Genomic DNA, 27028 nt, shown 5'->3' with positions numbered 1-27028 from the left:
GAAAGCCACACTTTGCTAAAACTTGCTTTAGCTTTGCTTAAATATAGGGTACTTTACAAGACCTTTAAAAATTCAATGGAAATGTCAACATACATAGACTGAGGCCCACTCTGGTAAAAGATCACTTTTCCTTTGCCTGGTTAAAAAAAAAAAAAAACAGAATTAAAAAATTAAGTTTACTAAAAAGTAATAATGGCCAATAATAGCAATCTATTATGCATATAATATGTACCATTTCCTCTTCTAAGTCCTTTATCTGTGTAAGCTCATTGATTCTCATGACATCATCACTACAAGATTGAAGGTATTATTATAATATTTTTACAGATGAGAAAATAAAAACCCAGAGTTAAGTGATTTGCCTAAGGCAAGCTTAGCTAGTAATTGACTGAGTTAGGATTAGGTGCCAGAACTATCCAGTTCTATCTTACATACCACACTTCCTCCCAGCATGTTAGTAGGGGGAAAACTCAAACTCAATTTAATTGAAAGATAACAAATTTAATACTGACTTAGATGGGATTTTTTTCTTTCTTCTTCTTCCTTTTTTTACATTAGGGCAAGCCTTGGCAAAATCCTAATACTTTTGGGTGGTGCTCGTGGTTGTCCCAATTTGAACAGGGCAGGGTTTGATATTGATATAAATTAAGCAGTAACAAGTTCAAAGGGAAGCAAATTTTAGGCATCTTTGAGAGAAGAGTTGATGGTGGACTATTGCTCATACAATTAGTTGTCATCATGCTATCCTTCAAAGAGTCAATGTGGCCCATGGCTAGAAAGTAAACTTTGGAGTTGGAGTTAAATTTGAAGTCAAATTTAACTCTACTACTTACTGCATGGATGCCCTTGGGAAGTTTTCTTAGCTTTTAATAAATTTTTATTTTTATTTATATAAAAGAAATAATATAGTCCATATGCTTTGGTATGATTTGAGGATTATAAATGGCAAATACAAAGAGCTCAGCACACAACCAATACATGGTAATAATCATGATTCACAGGATGTACTTTTCGTGGAGAACATATTTAAAGCAATTGGCTTTTTACCAGAGGCATAATGTGTTATCACTTTCCTTGATTATATTGATTTTTTTCACCTCTGTAATATAAATTCACAAGCCAGCCTTGCTGCTCTGGAGTAACTGTGATGTAATGGAGAGAGGAACTTAATTGTGCCCTGCCCCCTCCCCCCACTTCCCTCCATCCCCAGGTCCCAAAGTCTCCTTTTGGTATAGTATATGATACTCTTGATTGAGCCTGTGGTGGGCTCTGTGCTTATGCCTCACCCTTTCTACAGTGTATGATGTCTAAATGGCCATCATGCTGAGGCACCTGGGTGGCTCAGTCAGTTAAGTGTCCAACTCTTGATTTCAGCTCAAGTCATGATCTCAGTGTTGTGAGATCAAGCCCCTGCATCCACACTGAGCATGGAGCCTGCTTAAGATTCTCTCTCCACCTCTCCCTCTGCCCCTCTTCTACTACCATTCAGGCTCTCTCTCTCAAAAAAAAAAAAAAAAAAAAAAAGAAAGAAAAAAAGAGAAGAAAATGTCCATCATGCCACATGCTTTACATTAGGTTCACTCCTGACTCATTTTCATAACATGAAAACAATATAAATATTTAAAAGTCCACTAATTTACTGAAATAAAATTTCCTCAGTGAAATTTTATCTGGGGACAACTTGGACAAGTAGCCAATTTAAACTATCAAGTGTGGAATGTGAGTAGTTAAAATGTCAGACATGGCAGAGGTGTCAGCTAGAAAGCTGTGGAAAATATTATGATGTTTTGGAGGGACTAAACGTTAGCTTTTTGGAAGCTAGAAGTTTGAGTTTCTAGAAACTCATTTCTGATTTTACATCACAAGGTAATTAGTCTCTGACTCAAGCCCAACAATCATTTGAAAGTGTCAGATGATTTAGATTGGCTGGCAATACAATGATAGGAATAAGCTACAGCTTTAGCCATGTGGTTAGAGTTGTATTTTCCTTAACATCAAGCAGGGCTGATCTCTCTGCATGTTTCAAAGCTCCTCATATTTTGAGAACTAGTTTCTAGCACCCCATCTACTCAATTAAAAAACTCTTATCTTTGGACCCTCAGAACTGGAATCATTGATGTCTTGTACCTGAAAGAAAGATTCAGAAAGGAAACTTAAAGTATGCCATACTTCTCCTCTTGGTGGAAGTGAGAAAACTGATATATCTGGTAAGAGAACTCTGGGGAGAGGTTGGAATTGAGGAAGTATACTGGAGGAAGAGAACCACTCCAATGCCCCCACTCCAATTCGGCCAGCACTCATTCTATGGTGGCCCAGCCCACAGCACTAGGTTCTTCTAGCCACTTTCTCCAAACCTTAGTCTGCTATTTATGCCTTGCACCTCCCTCTTTTGGTCCCCAACTGAAGGGCTTGGCAGTGACCTGCTCTTGGATCGGGATCTGGTGATGAGGAGCCCGATCCCTAGAACCAAAGGGATTTTCCTTGCTAGCCTATGGACTATGGATAATGCCTCTTTGCTGAATATCTCACAATGCAATGTCCCACCTGTCTGCATGAAGTCCTCTGGATGGAAATGGTAGCTCAAAACACCCTTGAACTTCATGATGCCTGAAATTTGGAATCCCTCTTCTCCTATCTCTCTTTTGCACCTATGTTGCCAAAATGCTAGGATTCCTTTATATCTGTCAAAACTATGGCTTTTAATTTCATAATAAAAATTATATAAATACATACAAACAGATTTAAAATATAAGTCTGACTTGTAATATACAGAGGTAGACAATTACATCTTAAGTGGGATTTTATTAGCCCAAGGCTGAGAGCAGTCACCCTCTTCTTGTCCCTCCTTGGGACAATGAGGCTCATTTGTTTTGATGTCTTCTCTACATTTGCTTCTTTAAATGTTAAAGTCCAGAACTTTTGATTTCATCATGACCATATGCATTTCTTTCCTCTACTTCCTGAAACTTCATAAGATAAAATACAGGTATATTTTTTTAAACCAAAACCCATAAGAAGAGAGACCAGGAGAAGAGATATTCCCAGGTGAGTAATGTCCCCTGCTATTTAGTGAAGGGAAGGTCCGTGAAGGACAGCTGACTCAGCTGGGGAGGAAAGCAGAGCAGCAACAAGAAAGCTGATCCACTCTGTGGAACACTGAAGATTCCGGGTTTGGAGGCACCAGTACAGTATATCAGAAGGAATGGTGACCAATTAAAAATAAATAAATAAATAAATAAATAAATAAATAAATAAATAAATAAGAAAGAGGTGAAAGGCTGGGGTTGAGAAACAGAGGGCCATATTTCAAGACCTGTATATGGTGCAAAATCCCCACCCCCACATTCCTTCTTAATGCCTCTCTTAAATAAAAAATAAAGGATATTTGAAGAAACACTTTTAGATGAAAGGGAAAAGGCAGGAGGAAGAGTTGAACAGATATATAGAAAAAAGGAGCCAAGGAGTAGAGAAAAACAGTGAGGGAAAGAGAAAAAAGCAAAGCAAACAAAAAATCCTTAAAATGAAAGCTATCATCCCTCAGATGAAGAAGAAAATGTACACTTGTAGTAAAGGAAAGAAATACTATGAAAAAGAAAAAAGAAGGGCAAAAAAGGAGATTTTGTGATTTTTAAAAAACTATGAATGCCAAAATATAAAAACATACTGGAAGGTTAGAAAATCAGAAAGGTAACCAAAAATAAAAATAAAAATAGAAATATAGGAAAATTAGCTAATGCTAAGTTGTTTTACTTGGGGTTTTTTGTTTGTTTGGATTTTTTATAGAGGGGGGAGGGGCAGAGGGAAAAGGATAGAATCTTAAGCAGGCTCCACCCCCAGCATACAGCCCAACACAGGGCTCTATCTTGCTACCCTGAGATCATGACCTAAGCTGAAATCAAAAGTTAGAAACTTAACTGAATCACCCACACCTATTTTACTTGGTTTTTGGAAAAAACACATTTCAAATTAATATACTTGTATGGATGATATTCAGAAAATCATTCACTTGTATGGATGATATTCAGATATTCAGAAAAGCAAAACAAAACCTTGATTCTCAAGTATGGTCAGGGCTCTAAGTTACTAACCTGAGAACTCACCTGTGACATTCACTTTGGCCGAGCTCTGCAAAAGCCTGAAGACTTTCGTAATCATGGGCTTTACCATTCACACTTGGGCCTCATTTAGACCATACCCAGGCCACTCTCCATCAGAGGCAGCTGTGGCTGAGATAGAAAACAATTTCCAGTGCTATTCTTGAAATTCTTAACAAAGGCTGCTGGTGAAGGATGGGAGCATCCATACCATTCACCATGTGATTGCTATGAATGTGAAGACAGATGCACATGTTATCTCAGCATTCCAGGTGAAAATGTAGACTGGTAATTCCACCAAGCTTCACATTCCTATTGTTCTCGGCTCAGATGAAAGCCTTTCCTGCCATGTCATACTCTCATTTCAGTGCTGGCCATGAAGTGTTCCTCCGACTCATCCTATCTCAGCCCTGCCCTATCTTGCAAATGACACCACCACCCATCAAGTCACCCAAACCATAGCCCTGAGAGTCATCCAAGTACTGTGCTTCTCTAACCTTAATATTATCAAAATGCAGCTTCTGATTCAGGAGGTCTGGGCTGGGCCCAAGAGTCTATAGCTCTACCAAGCTACAAGGTGAGATTTGAGTGCTGATCCAGGGGCCACAGTTTGAGTATCAGGGCCTAGGTATCTGCATTCCCTCATCCCCTCCAGCGATGAGGTATTAAGTTCTATAGTTCCCATCTATACTACTGATGAGGGCCAAGCTGGAATCTCTTCTTGCATGGATTAAAACTGTATCTACCAAACCAATCTTCCTGCCTCTAGTCTAGTGTCTCCAAGGGCCACATTTTTGCCAGAGAGATTAATTCTTTCTTCCCTCTTCCTTCCTTACCCTTCCTCCCTTCTCCTCCCTCTTTCGTCTTTTTACTTTACTCTGGGTTTCAGGAAGCACAGGAATTAGGGCCATAAAATTGGTTTTGACTGAAAAGGAAGAAGCCAGAGGGGAGAAGCTGAGTTAAGTGCATACAGGATGGTGATGAGAGTTGAGAAACTACATTGCAAAATCAAATGGGGCTCAAACATAACAGAGGGCATGCAGTAATGAAAGGATCTCAATGTCATTGAGACATTCCTTTTTTTTTTTCTTTGAGACATTCCTAAAGAAGAGTGGAAGATAAAGGTAATTGTTAGAATAAAGGGGAAAAAAGCCTTTCAAGCCAAGCAGAATAAAATCTATCTATCAGCAGTAGTAATTTAGAAGGCCATGATAATATCATCTATAAGCTAAAAAAAATTAAAAACCCAAATATACTAAGTTTCAGAATCACTCTATTACCTTATTCAGTGCTTAGGGCTAGTCTGTCAGGAATAAAGATCTTTATTATATCTTTAAATAAAGATTGAAGAAAGAGGTATTGGCTGATGACTTCCAGTACATGTATGTAGTGGGTGTTACTAATGATAAACATGAGAATATTTTCCCACTCATTAGCTATTTTCCACTCATTAGCTTTTTATTTTAATTTGACCTCAGGTACTCAGTATGGGATTTAGCATAATCATAATTCTTTTTTTAAAAGGATTTAATTATTTTAGAGAGAGAGAGAGAGCATATGAGTACATGGGGGTGAGGCAGAGAGAGAGGGAAAGAAAGTTTCAGGCAGATTCTCTGCTAAGTGGGGAGTGCAAAAGGGAGCTTGATCTCACGACCCTGAGATCACAACCCAGGCCGAAATCAAGAGTCAGACATCCAACCACCTGCACCGTGTAGCCGCCCCAATCATAATTCTTGATATGCTATCACCAATCCATACACAGTCCTCTTTTATTTACTTATCATCTATCTATTATTCACTTACTTTCAGATTGACGTAATGAACAATCTTGGCTCCTTCACTCAATTCAATAACTAGAAATTAACAAACATTTGCATCTACGCATGTGCTTCTTCCCTCTCCTATCCTCCTCCTCCCCAAAAGGAACCCCAATTCTAAATTCTGCATTGATAACTTACATAAATTTTAAACATTTATATGGATTTATAAAAAATGTATATGTTTAAGCAACATATTGATTAGTTTAATTGTTCTTAGACTTTTACAGAAGATTATTGTGTTCTATATGGTCTTCAGAGACTTACTTTTTTCACTCATTAGTAGGTCCCTAAGATTCATCCATGGGATTGTTGCATAATATTTTGGGGGATTGATTTATCTCAATTTATGCCTTCTTTCTCTTTGGGCATTCAGAGTATTCCCCCCCGCCCCACGTTTTTGTATTACTAAACAATGTTTCTGTAAATCTTTGTGTATAAGATGTGTCTATTCAAATTGTTCTCTACATGCAGTTCCTATTTTCTCCTCTTTAATGACTGTCTTGCAGGAGATATTTTGAGACTATGTAAAAATCCTGTTTCTCCTCAAAAATTCACCCATTAATGTTAGCATCCATTGGTGGGTTATGCCTCCAGCAATTATTACTATGGTTTTGCCTAATGATAAGTTTGTATTTCCCTCATTCCTTTTACATGTATTAATTATAATATTAAGTTATGTTAATATATCTTATCTTTCATATATATTAAATAATACTGATTTATAATATATTAATATTTTAATAATATCATAGTATTAATTATAATTATATTATAAGGAAAAGCTATCTGTGTTCCCCCATTTAGTTATATATTTAGCATGGACTCATGGGTATTTATTTTATGAGTTATCATGAAATATTACCATATCAGTTTATGCTTTGGCCATTAGTTTCTCATCCAGGTGGCTTCTGTACCCTTTTAAGATGACTCATCTTTTTTCAAGCACTTTCTTACTTTTATACACTATAAGATATTCTGAGGACTTGGGCTTGCAGCCCAGGAATCTTATATTTTCCCTGCTTCGGCCCTGGAATCAACCACTTTTATAAGGATCCCTGGTTCCTTTTATTGAAGAACGGTATTTAGAAACCAATATATGGGCACTGGGTGTGCTCATTGCTACTTGGTTGTCATTGCTTTTAGCTCCTTTCAGTGGACATATCTACATATATATTCCCTCAGCTTTGAATGAAGTGTTTGTTTCATGTCCATATCTAACCCATTCTTTAAGTCTCAATGTAATTTTCCTTCAGCCCATGAAATCAACCTTTAGACGAATGCTAGAAATATTTTGTTTTTCTGAAATTGCATAGATCTTAATCTGTATCACATGTTACTTTCCCTATAGATTGTGTTAATTCCTATATCCACATTATAGTTGATGTTAGACCATAAGGGCAAAGAAGGATCTAATTTTGTATAGGACATTTTACAGGTTTTGTTTGTTTTTTGGGTTTTTTTTTTTTTTTTTTTGGTATATAGAATAAACAACAGAGCCACCTTTTCTGGGGAGCTACACATTTTGAAACAGGTAATTATTTTATTTGTAAAAGTGAATTTAAAAAGGCACTTCAGATTTTCTCAATAAAATAATGTTATTTAAGAGGCGCCTGGGTGGCTCAATTGGTTAAGTGTCTGCCTTCAACTCAGGTCATGATCCCTGTTCAGTGGGGAGTTTGCTTCTCTCTCTCCACCCTGCTCCTGCTCTCTCTCGCTATCTCTGTCTCTGTCTCTATCTGTCTCTCAAATAAATAAATAAGTAAAATCTTAAAAAAAAATAAGGCAGCTTACAAGGAAACAAAATTAGTGAAGCATGTAGACCAATGTTTACAACACTGTGGTCATAAAATACATGTGAATTACTTCTCTTGTCCCTTATAAAAACTACTTTCTCACAAGGAAGATATAATAATCTTCTAATAATCTAAATATATTAATTTATTCTAAGAAAGCAGCTAGCTTCCGATCCCTTATTATGCCTAAAAAAGTAAGAATGCCACTAGAAGAGCATTAAAAAATAGGACAGAACTGGTTAAATATTGTAACAGATATATTTTATAAATAAGACTGTAATGTTTGTCTTGTTAATTATGAGAAATGACCAACATTGGCAGTTTGCTTATATTGAGGCTTATTCTCCTCCATTTTTATAATTTTAAGATACTGATTAAGTTGGACTCTTTAAATGATGTTTGATAAGCCCTTTTATTTCTTTTCTGCTTTTGCACATACTATTTAGGCCTAACTGGTCATATTACCATATGCTATCTTATCAAAATTCTTTTGAGGAGTATTTGGGGGGTGGTATGTGTGTGCAGAAAAACTCTTTTATTGTAAGTTCTATTTTTCCTTTTCTATATCACCTAATTGGCACACTATGTCATGTAGATCATATTTCACCCCTAGGCCAACAAGACATTCATTCAGCATCCAGTCAAACATCTTTATTACTTTGTGATTCTGATTTTATTTCCTGGCACTAGACCATATGTTATTGTGGATGACAAGGTTAATAAATATCACGGCTCTAAGAATTGCCAGAAAATGATCAGTTTGTCTTCCCCACTTGCTTTTTCTTCTCAGAAATAGGGTCATTTGACCCACTGTCAGTCCTTTAGAACCAATTTTGACCTCAGAAAGAAATATTTAAAGTGTTCACAACTCTCTGGCACTTAGAATCAAATCCTTCCTGCTCTAACTCTGAATGATGCTGGGCCTCTGCAACATTTTCTTGAGGCTAGATTTCCAATTTCCATCCCAGTTGCCTACTATTGAATCTCATGTTGTTCCTTATTATTGCAAACTGTCTGATTTTCACGTTTCTCTGAGAATCTGCCTTCCTCTTATAAGTCAACCTCCCAGAGTCTGGGGTTTGCTCCTCAGGAATCTTATCAGGAACTCAGGCACCTGGCTGAATTTTTCAGAACTACTAGAAATATTGTGTAAAAGATGAACTGTGTTCAGACTCTAGGTGATGTGCTTTCACTTCTACTGAATTCAACTCAACGAAGATTTGTTAAGCAACTTAAAAGCCCAGGCCCATACTAGAGTCCAGGGACTCAGCTAGCCTAGAGAAGCCTAGTCAAGCTAGCCTAGAGAAGCACCTTCGACTGACACACAAATATGTGAGAAAGCCCAGCTGAGATCAGCTTATTGTTGACCTCATGATACATAAAAACAAATTATTGTGGTCAGCTGTTGAATTGAAGCTGTTGAATAGTTTACCAGATGTATATTTTAGAAGGATCACTTGGAAAACCATTTTGACAGTAAATTTGAAGAGGATGAGACTAGACATAGACAGACAAGCCAAGAAATCACAATAATTAGCCAAAAAAATCATCAGGGTTTAAACTACAGTGACAGTGAAAAAAAAGAAATGGATTCAAGAGTGATACCGGATATAGGTCATAGTTATTTGTTGGATGTGGATGAAGGAGGAGATAGAGCTGAGGATAGCTTGCTGATTTCTAGCTTAGATTACTGACAAATCTGGCTATGATAAATGGAATATACAGGAGTTCAAGCAGCTTTGTTAATGGACAGGAAAGAACAGCAGGCCAGTAACCGATTCCCTTCTTAGCAGAGATATCCAGAAATAATGAATTCAGTCAAATCTCCATTAAACATGGTAAGAACTCGAAGACAAGACCTCCCCGTAAAGATACTAATGTTGTTGATTGGCGGAACAGTACCAGGAAGCCCTTACCTATGATTTTTTTCCCATGAGATATACATGGTCTCTCTTGTTCACAAAACTGGCAAAACTACTAAACTAAAATGGGCTTTTTGAAGATGGAACTGAGTCTCTTTGTGTGAGTAGTATCTCCATATATATTGCTCAGTATCTCCATATACATTGCTCAGAAGAGTCTTCTCAATTAAATATGAAACCAAAATTCAGTGAAATGAGAGACAAAAGTGATCTTTTGGGGATCTGCATCTCAGTGATTCAGATTCCTCCAAGAAATGAATGTTTCACCAGTGACTGGTGACTTCCTGCTTCCTTTGACTTAGTAAGCTTGGCTATTGGGTAAGATCTATGACTGTGAGTCTCCTTTGATAACTCAACACTTTTTCTCAAATTCTGGGGCAAGGACAGGGTGTGGTAATTCTGATTGAGGACAATGCTAATAAAAGAAGCAGGAGCCACCAACAGGAACCTGGTACTTCTGTTGATAATCAATGATTGTTTTCCAAAAGACCTGCTTCTCCCAGAATGTAATGAACAGGGCTAGGGGCTGACTTATATAAGATAAAAAGATTTTCTTTGATTACAACATGAGAACAATGTGGATGGAATAAGTGCCAGAAGTTGCCAGAAGGAGATGGTGAACCTCTTACAAAATTTGGGGATATTAGGCAAACAAACAATGGCTGTCTTCATGAAATTCTCTCAGAGTTGGCACAGTTTTAATGTCTGGATAGGTTTGATGTAAAAATCTTTGTTATTCTGGAATCACTTGAAATGTGTGTCTTCATTGTTTTGCTCATTTTAATGGGTTTATGCTTTATTTCTCTCCAAATATAAACTTCATGAGAGCAGGAGTATGTTGTACAATAGTAATTCTCAAATTACTAGAGCATACAAATCACCAAGGGATCCTGATAAAATGCAAAATCTGACTCAGCAATTCTGGGGTGGAGCCTGAGAATCTGCACTTCTAACAGCCTATCTGGTATTACTGATTCTGCTGCTCCGTGGACCACATGAGTAACCCCAGTCTAGCTTTAGATAGATCATCTGTAAGAGTAAGGGTATCTCACAGCTGTTCATTATGGTTCTTAATTATAGAATTATTCCAATGACTACTTTCCATAAAGAAATTCTCCATTTGGGTGAATTTCTACAAAGTGGTTGCTAGCTGCTTTGAAATGAAAATATGACTCCTACCAATGGCAACATGTTAGTGAATTGTTCTCAGCAAACTAAGTTACAAGCATAAAAAGGTTTTTGTAAAAAAGTACTTTGGAAGAAATTTTAGGGCACCTAATTTCTCTTTCTTTTATACCTCACTAACTTCACAGTGCATAGCTAAAATCCCCCCACAACTCCAAGGTCCCTACTTGCACCTATTATATTCATCAGCCCTACTGATTTAGAGATATTATACTCTACTGGATTTCACCATCATTTGTGCATTTCCCATGCTTGACTTATCTCCCCTAGAAAATATTATACTCTTGGAGGTCAAAAACAGTAACAAGAACAACTGCAGCAGTTAACAATGAAATATTTACTAAGTATCAGACATTTTCTATTTTCTTCCTACCCTCTGTGCTGAACTGCATGATATGTACTTTATATGATCTGCTTAGTTTGGTTACAAGAGTGAACATCTAAAGAAAAAAACCTGTGTGTTTTCTGTACTAAAATAACCCTTCCCTGGAGTTCCTTGAAGATCTGGCAGATGGAAAGCATCACCTAAACAATTAGAAAATGCCATAAGTTATTTCTTAAATATTGGAACTTGTCAAGATCCTTTTTTTATTTATTAGTATTTTTGTACTCCACACTTTTCCCATTTGCAATTCATTCATCTAAAGTTGCAATTATCCTGTGAATATTCACTTGGCAAATATTTATTAAGCATCTATAATATGCCAGGGATCAGTTAGTTGCTGGGCACAGAAGGGTGAACAAAATAGACAATAGTCCTGAAATTATGGTGTTTGTAATCTTATGGGATGGAGGAGGATATGGAGAGAGGGCAAACAATAAACAAGCCAATGGTAAGTTGGGTAGTTAAAGGGGATAGTGTTGTGAGGACTGGGGTAGTTACCTGAAATGGATAAAAGAGCAAATCAATGAACATTTGTTTTTCATATATGGCTGTCCACATACGTTTTTAGTTTGAGAATGAACATATATCCTGGTGACAGAGTAGTGATACATTTCTGAAAATGATCTACATTATTCTTTACAACTCGAAAAACTTTCCGTGGACTTGCGTAAGCATTTGTTTCTTTGTTCTCATCCACTGAATAAATAAGAATCCAGATGATCTGTAGGTCAAGCATTTTCTAGAGATAAGAAATTAACAGTCCTAGGCTTTGTTCTAGCAGGGAAATCCATCTGCCTAGCACAAACCAGCAGAAAACAACCTTCCTGTCATCATTTACAGGAAGTCCCTCAAAAGCCTGTGGTGACTGGCAATGTTTATCATTTGAATTAAAGTTAATAACATCTCATCTCCAGTGTGGAAATGTGCATATTTCTAGGATCGTATACCATTGCCTCTAAAGAGAACTACAAATTGAATTCTGAGCTGGAGTGTTAATATACAAATCATGAAGGGCCATTTCTATATCATTGTACCCTGATCTAATTTTGCAAAATCTGATGGTACCCTACCAGGCTGATATTTTGCTATTCTCTGTTGAGGAGACAAATTAGCAATAAATGTTTTGTCAGTCTTTGTGTTTTATGTTGGTCAGAATTCCCTGGAACTCTGAGCCTGAGGGAATAGATTCAGGAGTAGGTGATTGTAGAAGAGTTCTCAGGAAAAAAAGGATTAGAATGAGGGGTGGGATTGTGGAAATAAGCAAAGACATGGTCTTAGCTGGAATCAGGTCTCAGTCTGATACCATAGGGAGTTCAGGAGCGTGAGTTGTATCTCTGCTACTTAGTCTTTTGAACTCCTGTGCCTATCAATTGTTAGCTGTAGGAAGTCCCTTTTCTCCCAGGAAAAAGGTTTATAACCTACCATAGAGAGCACCTCATTTACTAAGGGCATTTCTATGTAGCTGTGAGCCATAAGCAACCAATAGTTAGGGAAGCTGGGATACCAGAGTGCTGGCCCATGAGTACACCAGACTGGCAGTGGTGATCTAAAAGCATCCACATTCCCCTTTCTTTTTCTTTTCTTTTTTTTTTTTCATCCAGGAAATCTCCCTGCTTGCCTTGTGTTGTAGTATTCTCTCACAATCCCCTTTTCATTTTCCTTTAGTGCTCAAGCTTTCCTGTTCCACTCCTGAGAGACAAGAATGATTATATTATTCCTTGAATAATTGACCCAACTCATGAGTGAATAATGGCATATCAGGAGAGGATAGACCTCTGAATTTCGTGATCAAAGCACAATAGCGCCTTGAGACCCTTTTGGTGTTGTACGCCTGACAACCAGGATTTTCATATATACATATGCTAGTCTAGATGTTTTGACTTTTTTCAAGAAAATCTAAAAATTTCTTTATTTTTTTCAAAGATTTTATTTATTCATGAGAGACACAGAGAGGCAGAGACACAGGCAGAGGGACTCAATCCCAGGGACCCCAGGATCATGACCTGAGCCAAAGGCAGATGCTCAACCACTGAGCCACCCAGGCACCTTGAAATTTCTTTATTTTTAAATGTTGAGGACTAACTGAAAGAAAGCCAAACAATTAACACTGTCAGAGCCATGCACTACATTTATTAGCTGAATTTCATGTAGGAGCCTTTGATTTGTATCTTCTGCTGTGAAGTATTTCCTGATTGATGATTAACACTTTTTCTTGTTTGAGTGAACAACAACAATAGGAAGAACTAGAGGGTGATACTCTCTGTCATCTACTGCTGGTCAAAAGTAGCTTGACCAAGAGCATCTTTTGTTTTTTCCCTATACATCTCTGCTTTGAGTTATTTCCCAAACCAGTGACAACTTCTTATTCTACGTTCTTTATTCCTGTCTATATTTAATGTTATTGTTCTCAAGGCCTCAATTCCTTAACCCTTTTGTCTTCTCACTCAATATCTTTCACCACTCTTCTGAAAACCTTGAGGAAGTCCATGGCTATGCTTCAAAGGGGGTCTGTGAACTTAACAAAAGTTGATGTGCATGTTGATGTGCATTTGGATGTGGAGGACTTTCTAATTTTTATCAACTTCTGTTTTTAAAAAGATTTTTAATTTATTTACTCATAAGAGACAAAAAGAGAGAGAGAGAGAGAGAGAGGCAGAGACACAGGCAGAGGGGGAAGCAGGCTCCATGCAGGGAGCCTGATGTGGGACTTGATCCCTTGTCTCCAGGATCACACCCTGGCTGAAGGCGGTGCTAAACGGCTGAGCCACCCAGGCTGCCCTAATTTTTATCAACTTTTAAAAGTGGTACCCCCGTGTCCTGGCTTATTCCATTCACTCCTGAAGCGTCATTCATGCTTGCAGATACCCTGGTATCTCCCAGCTAGGCCATAACATGTTCCCATCCCCTCCTTTTGAAAATATTTTAGTGGATCCCCACTGCCTTCCAAGTAAAATGCAGATATTTAAAATTAGCACACAGGATCCACTCTCATAATTTCTAGGCCTTGCACCCTATGTTCCATCCATTGTAACTCCTCAGTGTCAGATTTCCTCATGCTTCCATGTTTATTCACATGTCACCAACACTTCTCCCCACCTGTCACTCATCTGCGTCTGGACAGCTCATATTTATCCTTGAATTGAGTTCTCGCAGAAGCAGACCCTAAGATAAGGACTTGAGTGTGTTTTATTTGGGAGTTGATGCCAGGAATAAGCTATAGGGGAAAGAAAAGTGAGACAGAGAATGGGAAGAATCCAGTAAAAGGTATGTTATCAAGACAGCTACTGCTGTGGGCAATTAGAAAGACTCCAGCACACTGAGGAACTCTGACAGTGTAGAAAATCTTCATGGGATGCCTGGGTGGCTCAGTGAGGTGAGCGTTTTATTCTTGATTTCAGATCATGTCATGATCTCAGGGTCATGATATCAAACGTTGTGTCTCCACACTCAGAGGGGAGTCTGCTTAAGATTCTCTTTCTCTCCCTCTGCATGCCCCCATGTATGCATGTGCCCTCTGTCTCTCTGAAATAAATCTTTTTAAAAAATAAAACTTCAGTTATCTCATCTATAAAGCCAGGAAGCGGGGGTGTTTATCCACCAATTCCTGGAAATCACTTGTTGAAGGCTGCTTTGAGGGGTGACTTTTGGCAGCAATTGGATATACTTCAAGGGAAAAGCCCTCGAGTGGTAAGTCTTAGGTGTTCCAGGAAAATTGCCTGTGGCATAGAACTGAGTGCTGAGGGAAAGTGAGCAAAGTAATGCCAGATGTACACTATAAAACTATAAAACCCCAAATGTACAGATTCCTGGTAAGCATACCCAAAAAAGGAAATAACCCAAAGGAAGTTCTCCAAAGATTTTCCTCCCCCATTGACTTAAGTAACTGTCCATCAGGCTCTCTTAGTAGCTGTGGTAACTTCAATCAACATATTAGCTTTAATTTGAGAAAATATTAAGTAGGTGCCATGGTCCGGTCATTGTTCTGGGCAACAAGGGTGTAGCATTGAAAACAGCAGGCACTCAAGCATCAGTTGCAGGTGTATGAGCATCACACAACTATAGAAAGTTAACCACGTGTCTGGCTCCAAGTCTGAACAGTATCTTTAATGTTTTAATTCTCAGATCTTACTCATTATCCAGCACAGAGCAGCATTTGATGAATGTTTACCAATGATTAGTGAAAAAAATGAAGTATATTCCTTGGGCTTATTTGGAACCTGTTATTTGAAAATTGTGAGCACAAGGAACAATTAGAAGTTGAGTTGGGCATTTAAACTCTACCAATAAGCACAGATCTGGGAAATCACTGCCTGCTTTGGAATGTGTCACCTTGACTGTGAACATTTAAGTGAAGTAGTAATCCCTGACTAGCTGTCACCCAGAAAGAACACTCTGTACAATTCCACCCAGCATGGTTTTTTCCTCCCAGTAAAGTCAAAGCAAGCCAGCTTTGCAGCCAGAATCACAGCAATTGATCAGCAGTAATTAAAACTAGGCCTAAGAGGCAGACTTTTTATCTTTGAAGTAATTCCCAACCTGAACCTTTAAAGATATCTGCCCTAGTAAGAAACCAGAGCAGAATGAATCGCCTCCTGACCTTTTGATGAAGTCAAGTGCAGTATAATGGGTGGAGCTTTTTCTTGATCATTTTATCATTTTATCTTGCTGAATCTTGCTTGAGCAGAAATGCAGCTTAACATGAAGTCTAAATATTTTCAGATGCAAGAATGGAAGTTCCTATAAATTTGTCTAGAAGCCTCACACCTTAAAAGACATTAAAGAAGAAGGGCATTTGAATTATTCTAGAGATATAACTGTAGTATTTATTTCCACGTACTACTGATTTCTCTGGAAATGCCTTGCAAATGAACTTGGTTTCCTAACCAGTGTTGTGATCCAGTGAGCCACCTTTTGGTCGCTGCTGACAACTACACCAAAATTAAGTCCTATTTTTTTCTTTCAATGTGGCCTGCCTTGTGCTAGAAAGTGCTGTAAAGCCATTGTTCTTAAACTTTGGTGGGTCTCAGAATCACCTGAAGAACCAAGTTTCCTGAAGAGGACAGGGGGCCTGGGGCTTTGTATTTTTACCAAGCTTTCGTACCCATTGAATTTGAGAATCACTGCTGTAGATTATACATACAAGTTTTTCTTTTTTTTTCTTTTTTTATACAAGTTTTTCTCAAATATTTTTAGCAATTATTTTTTTCAAAACACCTATGAAAAAAGTCTTTAAATTTACATCACTCCAAAAAACTTAATAAAAAAGTACAATAATAAAAGAAAATCAAAAAAGTATATTGCAAAATCAAATGGAAGCAATTTAAGTATTAGTCTACTTAAGAATATTTCATTTTGTTTTGATGCAGAAGAACCTATACTTGAATTGTGTGCTAAATGCTCATGGAAAACCTGCAAGTTATTTTCAGAATAGTGGTTTATTAAACACTGATCTAGAATATCATAACCGTCTCTTATTTAGTTTTTCTTCTGTTTGCTACTTAAGTTCTAACCTTAAAACAAGGCCACCCACACTCCATATTCCAAATTTCTCTTCCAGCCCATATTTACTTTTCAGATGATTTCAAAACTTTTATTTCAAATGTATTTATTTCCATAACATTGTAACTTATTTAAAATTATATGATCTAAATAATTAAAAATAAACTAGTCCAATCAGATTTATAGGAGACTGAAATTCAAAAGATGATTTCCACCCATAGTAAACTTTAAAAGCATTACAAACCTCAGAATTAAATAACTTGGCTCAAAAATGGACAATTTCAAGTCAGTATATATTGGAAAAAAAATCTGCAAAAATAGCCCCCTAGTATGGTTAAAAATAGCCCACTAGTATGCTAATGAGGATACAGAGCTACTAGAATGCTCATACATCACTGTTCAGAGAGTAAAATGCTATAATTATTCTCAAAAAAAGGTATTTTATAAAGCTAAGCACTTACAGGGCATCTAAGTGGCTCAATCAGTTAAATGTCTGACTTTTGATTTCAGCTCATGTAGTGGTTTTAGGTTCCTGGGATGGAGCACTGTGTCAGTCTCTACGCTCAGCTTGGAGTCTGAGGATTTCTCTCCCTCTCCTTCTGCCCCTCCCTCTGTTCACACAAGTCTTAGGTGTTCCAGGAAAATGGAACACACACACACACACACTCTCTCTTTCTTTCTGTCTCTCTCATAAATAAATAAATAAATAAATAAATAAATAAATACATACATACATACTTTTTTTTGAAAAGTTAGACACTTATGGTTATGATACAGTAATTGCCCTTCTGGGAGAAAATGCACCCAAGAGAAATAAAAACATATAGCCACAAAAATATTTGCGCAAGAATCTTCATAGAGCTTTATTGAAAATAGCCAAAATCTGAAAATAGCTCAAATGTCTATCAACATGGAAATGGATAAAATAATTATGTTATTTTCAAATAATGAAATATTACTCAGCAACACAAAAGAATAAACTTGTGAAACACAACAGTGTGGATGAATCTCACAGTCATTACACTGAGCAAAACAAAGATAGACACAAACAAAGACCTACTATGGGCTTTTATTTCTACGAAGTTCAAGAATGGGCATAATACTCAGGACAGAGGTTGTTTATGGGACTGACTGAAAGGAGACATAAAGGAGCTTTCTAAGGTGATGCAAATATTCTATTTGTGTGATGTTACATTTGTCAAAACTTGTTGAAATTTACACTGAAGAAACTGTGCATTTCTTTATCCATAAATTTTATCTCAATAAAAATAAAAAAATAGGATTTTGAATCAAGTGAAATGTTTAAATTGTCCATTCATTTTCCTACACAAAAGCCTAAGAGAAGTCTAAGAATTGTCCTCTGCACTGTGTGTATGTGTGTGTGTGTACATGCACATCTTTTTTTTTTTTTTATTAATGATAGTCACAGAGAGAGAGAGAGGCAGAGACACAGGCAGAGGGAGAAGCAGGCTCCATGCACCGGGAGCCCGATGTGGGATTCGATCCCGGGTCTCCAGGATCATGCCCTGGGCCAAAGGCAGGCGCCAAACCGCTGCGCCCCCCAGGGATCCCTGTACATGCACATCTTAGAGGCACTAATACACTTGAAGCTGACAAAGATCTTGCAAAGGCTAGAGATAGAGAGCTGCTTGGATTTGGTTCAGGGATAAAGTAAGAGGTATTGATCTGGGACTAGATAAGATGTTCTTTCATGAACCAGGAGAGTCTGAACATTTTTAAACTTGAATGCCCAATCCTATCCTCACGGAGTCAGAAGGTAAGTTTCTTATTCTGGGTAAAAGCCAAGTAATTTACTGAGGTCTGGAAAAGCTAGAGGTGGAAGGAAGAATGAGAGTAGCTGAAGTCTCCAGGCTTCAGGCAGAGGTCTGAATAGACCAAAGAGTGGTGAGCATTCTCCTGTTTGGAAGTGATGAGGGCAGAAGGCCACATGGCAGCCTCTGGCACCAGAATAATACTCACAAACTATCATCAGAGTGGCTCCTTGGGTTTCTCAATGAAGCTTTATCAGAAAATAAACAGAGGTAGTTACTATTCCACTGATAAACCAGATTACTCCCTAAGACTTGTTAGAGGCCCCTGCATTGGATTTGTTGATTTCTGAACAAACCTCTTCTGTTAAGAGAAAAGAAAGACAGCAAAGGTGAAAACACTCTCACTAGGGATGAGAGGTGATATCCTGCAAGTTTCCATGAACTGGTCAAAAAGAACCACCTTGAGTAACTGCAGTAGTTCTCAAACTTGATTGTGTTAGAATCATCTGAAATGCTTCAAAAAATAACAATTCCTGAGCGCCTCCCTTCCCACAGAGATTCTGATTGAATAGGTCTATGAGGAGCCAAGGTAATTCTAATATGCAACCAGAATTTGCGGAGGGCAGTGGTTCTCAAATCATAGTCCTCAGACCAATGGCATCACCATAACCAGAGGACTTGCTTGAGCAAATTTTCAGGCCTCCCCTTAGATCTACTGAATCAGAAACTCAGGGATGGGATCTAGCCATCTTTGTTTCAATAAACCATCCAGATGCACAATATAGTTTGCCCACTAATTTAGTTCTTTTGGGCTGTTTCAAGTCCAAGTATTCCTAGATTTGGTTTTAAAGTCTCTGGTTTTTGGAACATTCTTCTTTTTATATACTGGTATTAATTTAGGGTTTTTTTTTTTTTTTGAAGAAGGCTCCATACCCAATGTAGGTCTTGAACCCGCAACCCTGAGATAAAGAGTTACACACTGTACCAACTGAGGCAGCCAGGTGCCCCCTACTTTTGATCTTAAGCAGTGATGGCTTTCTTATTGTGAGTTACATACGTCTGTTTCTGTTTTCTGTAATTCCTCCTCCATTTCTTGAATTCTCTGCCTGTACGTTTTCATCTCCTCTGCAGTTGATAGCTTTTGCTCTTTCTTTTCCCATTTTCCTCTTTGTAAATCAGCTTATTTTACAGAGCCATCTCTTTTTGTGTCTTCAGGATTCTTACACTGTGCTGCAAGGTTTTGCATTCATTTTCTAGTAGAACTTTCCTCAACTCAGTGAACAAATCTCATGTTCTTTATTTGTTCTTCCAGCCCATGCCCGGTTGACACCTCATCACTCAGTTTGGATAGGAAATGGCCTCAATCTTTTCCAGCCATTGTTAACAAAGATTATATCCAGGAGATATATATCATCTGTCATCTCTGATTTATTTTATCTTCTCACTCTGGTGATTTACCCATTATTTCAGCTGCCCAGTGCAATTATTCAAAACCTCAAATTCGTTTTTTTGTAAACAAGAGTTTTCTCGAGGTCTTTCTGAATTTTGTAGCAAACTAATTTGATTGGTTCTCTCAGCGAAGTTTCATTCGGATTTTCTGCTTTCTGGCATAACTGTGCTCTCCTTAGGTCTTGATTTTTTTCTTTCTCTTGAACCTGCCAGAAGACAGACTTCCTCTTCTCTTTGCTGAATTTTGCTCCATTAAGGTTTTTTTCCCTTTGAAATTTTTATTAGATCCCTTGAAAGTATTTGTTGGATATTTCCAGTGCCTTGTTCTGTTTACTTTTGTTTCCTTCATGAGTTTGCTTTTATGTTTTATATTTACTAAGTTTCCCAAAACAAGGACACTTTCTAGTGTTCAGTCAGAAAATGTGCTCTCTTCCTCAGGGAAACCTTTATTTCATATCCTGATTTTTAACTACCTCCCCCCAAAAAAGTATTTGCTACTTTAATTTTCTATTCATATTTAACAATTTTTATTTATCTTAAGGTATTTTTAAAGTCCTATACATCAATTGTGCTATATTTGTTATCCTCATCTCTTCATGGAAAGGAATACTCTCCTGAAGAAAATGGACAATGAATGATTTCTCATAAGTACTATTAATTATTGACTCATGTGGCCCTTCATGAAAATCAGACCTGGCTGGTGGTCTCCGAGGAATGTAGCTTGCATTATCTTAGATCTATTGTTTCAGGCCAACCTTGGCTGAAATCACTCTCCACACCTGACACATGCCATAGCTATTCTGGATTTGCTTCTATATTATTTGTCTCTTAGTTCACATAGATTCAAATAATCTCTTTCAATAGGTCTAAATCACCTTTCAAGTACTTCTTAGTTCAATTTCCACATTTTCAGGAGGCCTCTTGTTTTCCTCTGCTGGATAACTTACCTAATTGTTTTTTGCCCCCAAGTTTTTACTTAAATTCCAGTTAACATACAGTATTACATTAGTTTCAGATGTGTAATTTAGTGATTCAGCACTTACGTACAATACCTGGTGCTCATCACAAGTACCCTCCTTAATTAATCCCCATCATCTATTTAACCCATCCCTCCACCCACCTCTCCTCAGGTGGACATCAGTTTGTTCTCTTGTTAATAATCTGTTTCTTGGTCCCCCCCCCACACACACACTCATTTTTGTTTGTTTTGTTCTTTAAATTCCACATGAGTGAAGTCATACAGTATTTATGTCTCTGACTGACTCATTTAGCTTAGCATAATACTCTAGCTACATCCAATGCATTGCAAACAGCAAGATTTCATTCTTTTGATGGCTGAGTAATATTCCATTATATATATATATACCACATCTTCTTTATCCATTCATGGACATCTGGGCTCTTTCCATAGTTTGGCTATTATAGATAATGCTGCTATTAACATCAGGGTGCATATATCCTTTCGAATCAGTATTTTTGTATCTTTTGGGTAATTACTTAGTAGCGCAATTGCTGGGTAATAAGATAGTTCTATTTTTAGTTTTTGAGGGACCTTCATAATGTTTTCCAGAGTGGCTGCCTCAGTGTGCATTCCTGCCAGCAGTGCAAGAGGGTTATCCTTTCTCCACATTCTCTACACCTGTTGTTTCCTGTGTTGTTAATTTTAGCCATTCTGAAAGGTGTGAGGTAATATCTCATTGTAGTTTTGATTTGCATTTTCCTGATAATGAGTGATGCTGAGCATCTTTTCATGTGTTTGTTGGCCAGCTGGATGTCTTCTTCACATTGTACTTTATTCACTTGAGACTTAAATTCTAGGAGACTCATGAGCTCTGTTTATTATTTTTCAATGACTATAAAATAATTTTCTTTTTTTTAAAAGAAAATGTGGTCTATATATACAATGGAATATTACTCAGCCACCAGAAAGGATGCATACCCACCATTTGCTTCGACATGGATAGAACTGGAGGGTATTATGCTGAGTGAAGTAAGTCAATCGGAGAAGGACAATCATTATATGGTTTCACTCATACAGGGAATATAAAAAATAGTGAAAGGGATTATAGGGGAAAGGAGAGAAAATGAGTGGGAAAAATTAGAGAGAGTGACAAAACATGAGAGACTCCTAACTATGGGAAACAAAGAAAGGGTAGTGGAAGGGGAGGTGGGTGGGAGGATAGGGTGACTGGGTCACAGGCACTAAGGAGGGCACTTGATGGGATGAGCACTGGGTGTTATACTATATGTTGGCAAATCGAACTTCAATTTTTTAAAAAAATTATTTAAAGAATTTTCTTCTAAAGCAGGAGTGGGCAAACTACGGTCCATGGGTCAAATCTGGTCCACCACTCATTTTTATAAATAAAGTTATCCTAGGATGCAGTTATGCACACTTGTTTATGTATTATCTATGACTGCTTTCATGCTGCAAGGAAAGAGTGAGTAGTTGTAACAGAGACCATGTGGCCTGCAAAGCCAAAAATATTTACAACCTGGCTCTGTACAGGGACATTTTGCAGACTCCTGCTCTACAGCTTTATCAACAGCAAGTGCAAATCTTTGCTCCAGTGAAGAGGATTAGTGCCAGGACATCCTAGGTCACCCTCTGATTTCCTGTATGGCTCCTTGGGCTTGGTCTCATGGACCTCATCTTAAGTTTTTAACAAGTTCGTTTATTTCCTTCCTAGTTTCAACTCTGGGCTTTTTCAATAGGGTATCCATTGAGAAATGTTCAATTCTGTCCTCATTCTTACCTAAATCCTATTTTTCTTCCCCTAAAGTATCAACTTTCATTTCCTCTATGAGAACGATCTTTACCTATTAATAACATTGGCATGTAGTCTCATAATTCCTCTTCCTCTCTCTCCCCCTCTCCTTCTTTCTCTTGTATTGCATCTTTAGTTGGATTAAATCATTTAGAAATTACCTACCATCAAAACTCTCCTAGCTTGAAACACACATGCAATTTCCTGTTTTTAAATTTTTAAACTATAATCAGAGTGGGTGAAATCCTGTAGGACTTTATCCTCACATGTTACATGCTGAATTTCTCAGTGGAACATTGTTTCAGCCCAGAAATGCCTGATTCCATTCTAACTTAGTAACTACCCTGGCAATTAGAACTGCAACACAGGAGCAACTAATTTGGAGGGCCTGGAATCAAGGCTGGGAGGAAGGTTGGAGATGGGGAAGACTTGGGGAGAGGTTGGGAGACCTAGGCAAAGATAGTGAGGTAGGGATCCAGGGGCAGAAGTGAGTCCTCTCTGGCCTTAGCAAAAGAATTTTTACAAGTCTTCAGACCTGACTAGCCTGTCCTGTCTCTTTGCATGAGAGTGGAAGCCACCTGGGTTTCACCAAGAAGCTTCCTAATTGAAAGGATAATGAGATGAATCCAAAGGGATTCCAGCCAGTGACATCATGCTTTGAGCTCCTTTTGGGATGCAATCCCGCCCTCCCTTTAGGACTACAATCAGGGTGCCACTCCTCTATCATAAGTTGTGAGATAACTGGAAAGCTCGATAAAACTTTATAAAACTATAGGTTTACAAATGTAAGACTGTAAGAATTTATTCTACTGAGTACATTTTAAAGCTAGCATGTAATGATTATTACGTATTTCTGGAAGCACCTTTTATCAAGTTAGAACAGATTCCACTACTTCTGTTGGCTAATAGTTGTGTAGGTGTGTGTGAGAGAGAGAGATAGAGAGAGAAGAGGGAGACAAAGAGACATGGGTGGAGGGAATGGGTACTATATTTTATCAAAATGTAATTATCTATTGAGGAGGTGATTTTTCCCCTTTAATCCAGAATTAAGGTATTTACTAAGGATAGCAGTGTTGTATCCTTGTGTTAGTGAATGCAAATAGGTGGATAAATATATATTGACAAAAGCTAACAATGCAATTTTAATATCTGGAAAGTAGAATTAACAGTAAAAATTATAGAATGAAACAATGTTGTTTTATACTGAAATCATAATAGTCATGAATATGTGTATGTGAACCATCAATCCTAAGATCATATTAGAAATATTGACAAGACCTCACGTATATGTAACAGGACGCTAACTAAATTTTCATAGTCTGGGATGCATTAAGAGGCCAAAATTAAATAATGAATATAACCATTGACTACAAAATAGTATTGAATACATTGATAAATAATTGTTTCTAATGTCTATGAAAATTTGATGGAGAGGAGTGTCCAACCAGAAGTGGAATGAATATACACACACCACATACATTTTGTATATGTTTATCATGTATCTATCCATTTTACTGAGCTTTCTGAATAAGGCTGTTAGTGTTTTTGGCTGAGTTTCTTATTTGTTGTAGGCATAAAGTTATATCACTTGAAAACAGTGGTATGAATTTTGAATATTTTTGATTTTGAAAATGTGTACCTTTTATTCTATAATTGCTGATCACCTCATATAACACTTTGATCATTGTTAAGTAACAGAAGGTGCAAAGTCTCAGACAAGACGTGAGTGCTGTTCAAAGGGAACACTTAGTGTCCTGGAAAAAGGAGGCCACCTCTGAGGGAAGAGGAAGGAGGGACAGTGATGGGAGACAGTGCACTGCGCAGCATGTAGGAGGGAGCCATGCGCAAATAGATTCCCTGGAGGCACAGTACATTTGGATATCTGAATGGTCCATTTATTAATATCATAGGAGCCCTGAGAGCAGAAACTGCCTCTTGTGATTATTTTCTACTTAAAATAACTATTTGTGTTAGGTGAACACCAAAAAGAATGAGAATTCAACCCATGTAATTGTTAATTTTCCACATTCTGCATCTTTTGATGCACATTTTGCTCTGACGATATATAAAGATATCCTGAGAAGGCACTGATGCAAAAGGTTAAGTGCAAAAGTTCCAGAAACATCAAGATAGAATATATACTGGGCTTACAGTTTAGCATATTATAGAGAGATACATTCTAAGACCCCTGGTGGATGCCTGAAACCATGGATAGTACTGAACCCTATGCAGGCTGTTTCTTCCTATACATATATACCTATGATATAGTTTAATTTATAAATTTGAGACAGTAAGAGATTAACAGCAAAACTAATAAAATAGAACAATCATAACAATATACTATAATAAACGTTATGTGAATGTGGCTCTCTTTCAAAATATCTTATTATACTGTACTCACCCTCTTTTTGTGATATTTGACAATAAAATGCCTATGTGATGAATTGAAATAAGGCAAATGATGCTGACATTGTGAAAGCATTATACCATTGACAAGAGGATCGTCTGCTTCTGGCTCATGGTTGACCATGGGTGACTGAAACTGAAAAACAAAACAAAACTGTGTGTATAAAAGGGACTACTGTATAGAAATGGTTCAAATTCTCTGTCCCTTCCTAAATCCACTTCCTTTCTAAGGCAACTTTGCCATTCCTCCTACCAAGAGATTTCTCCACCTAATGACTCTGGGCTGGCCCTGGGGTTGACTTTGACCAATACAATGAGGCAAAAATAATATTGTACCAGTTCTGAGCATGGGCCTCAAGAGGCTTTGCTTTTATTCCATTTACTCTTAGATCCTGGCTACCACCAGGAGAGCAAGCCTGAGCTAACTTGCCAAAAGATGAGAGACCATAAGAAAGAGAGTTGAATTTTCTAGGTCAAAGCCATTCTAGATCAGTTGGCCTCACACTAATCAAACAGTAGATCAGGTTGTCATGAAGAACCTAACCCAGATTATCAGAACCAACTAGCTAATCTGTGGACGCAGTAGAAATAATAAAGAGCTATTGTTTTAAGCTACCAAATTTTGGAGAGTTGTACTTAGCCATAGTTAACTCATGTAATAGTTTCCTATAAAAATCCATCAGTTGAGTTGATATGCTGGGCCAGCCCATATTTATTACAAATGTATATACTTGGTGTTCACATCCCTTCTCCCTCTCTTTGACTCTTCCCCTAATCAAATGGTAGTTCCTCATTAACTCTTTAGATATCAAAGTCCCCGGTTTTGTGTCCCCAATTTCTCACCCCAACGTTTGGCTTTAATTCATGCTAAAGTGTTTATCATGTTTATCATGTATCATGTATCTAAAGATTAAAGTAATTTTCTTCTTTTTTTTTTAAAAGATTTTATTTATTTATTCATGAGAGACACACACACACACAGAGAGAGAGAGAGAGAGAGAGAGGCAGAGACACAGGCAGAAGGAGAAGCAGGCTCCACACAGGGAGCCTGATGTGGGACTCAATCCAGGGATTCCGGGATCATGCCCTGGGCTGAAGGCAACTACTAAACTGCCGAGCCACCCAGGGATCCCAAGTAATTTTCTTCTTATGGGGCTTCTGTACTTTAATTGAGATAATAGATGTTTAATTTTTAAATGGTTGTATTTGTTTGCTAGGGCAGCTGTACTAAATTATCACAGACTGGGTGGCTTAAGTAACAGAAATTTACCTTCTCATAGTTCTGAAAGCTGGAAGTCCAAGATCAAGGTGTCAATAGGACTGGTTTCTTCTGAGGCCTTTCCTTGGCTTGTAGATGACTGTCTTCTCTCTAGGTCTTCCTGTGGTCTTCCCTCTCTGTACATATCTATGCACTAATCTCTTCTTATAAGACCACTCATGTTGAATTAGGGCCCACCCTCATGGCCTCATTTTAACTTAATTACCTTTTTAAAGACCCTGTCTCCCAATACAGTCACATTTGGAAGTATGGGGGTAGGGGGTATGACTTTAACATAAGAATTTGGTAGGGATAGGGGACAAAACTAAACCCACAACAATGACTTCAGTGAATGTCAGACAGCAAAAATCTCCAGAGTGCAGGATCTTGCAGGGGTAAATGCCAACAAATACAGAAAAAGTAGGACTAGACACCAAACCAAGTGAAGCTATTAGTTTTAATTGAACCCTGACTATTGCTCAGCACTATACTGAGCTTATTACTATGATGGCTCATTTGTTTCTCACAGCAACCTTATTAGGTAATTCTTATTATTTTTATCATAATAGTTTTGTCTAGCTTATGTAGTGATACAAGTAGCAGAGCTGGGATCTTATGCCAGTCTGTCTGACATTCATATTCTTTCCTCTAACAAATACAAATAAGAATTGGGTTTG

The 27028-nt window shown here is 37.6% G+C and overlaps 1 long non-coding RNA gene across 6 annotated transcripts in view; it reads right to left on the bottom strand.

The window, feature by feature from the left end:
• The window catches only part of LOC111092101, a 115113-nt gene that overhangs the window by 16682 nt on the left and 71403 nt on the right, over window positions 1–27028 (bottom strand). For 5 of the 6 annotated variants that reach the window (XR_005377583.1, XR_005377587.1, XR_005377584.1 and 2 more), the window contains 4 exons: window positions 25089–25229; window positions 15797–15963; window positions 4101–4226; window positions 94–136 (listed from right to left, as the gene is read on the bottom strand). This is a non-coding gene — a long non-coding RNA (uncharacterized LOC111092101). Of the gene's footprint in view, window positions 1–62; window positions 137–4100; window positions 4227–15796; window positions 15964–25088; window positions 25230–27028 lie in introns of all 6 variants that reach the window. The other variant, XR_005377586.1, reaches the window with a different exon arrangement.

Source organism: Canis lupus, chromosome 24, assembly GCF_011100685.1.
Source record: "Canis lupus familiaris isolate Mischka breed German Shepherd chromosome 24, alternate assembly UU_Cfam_GSD_1.0, whole genome shotgun sequence".
Classification (NCBI taxonomy): Eukaryota; Metazoa; Chordata; class Mammalia; order Carnivora; family Canidae; genus Canis; species Canis lupus.
Note: the sequence above shows the minus strand (reverse complement) of the source record. Positions and strands in the feature narration are given on the sequence as shown.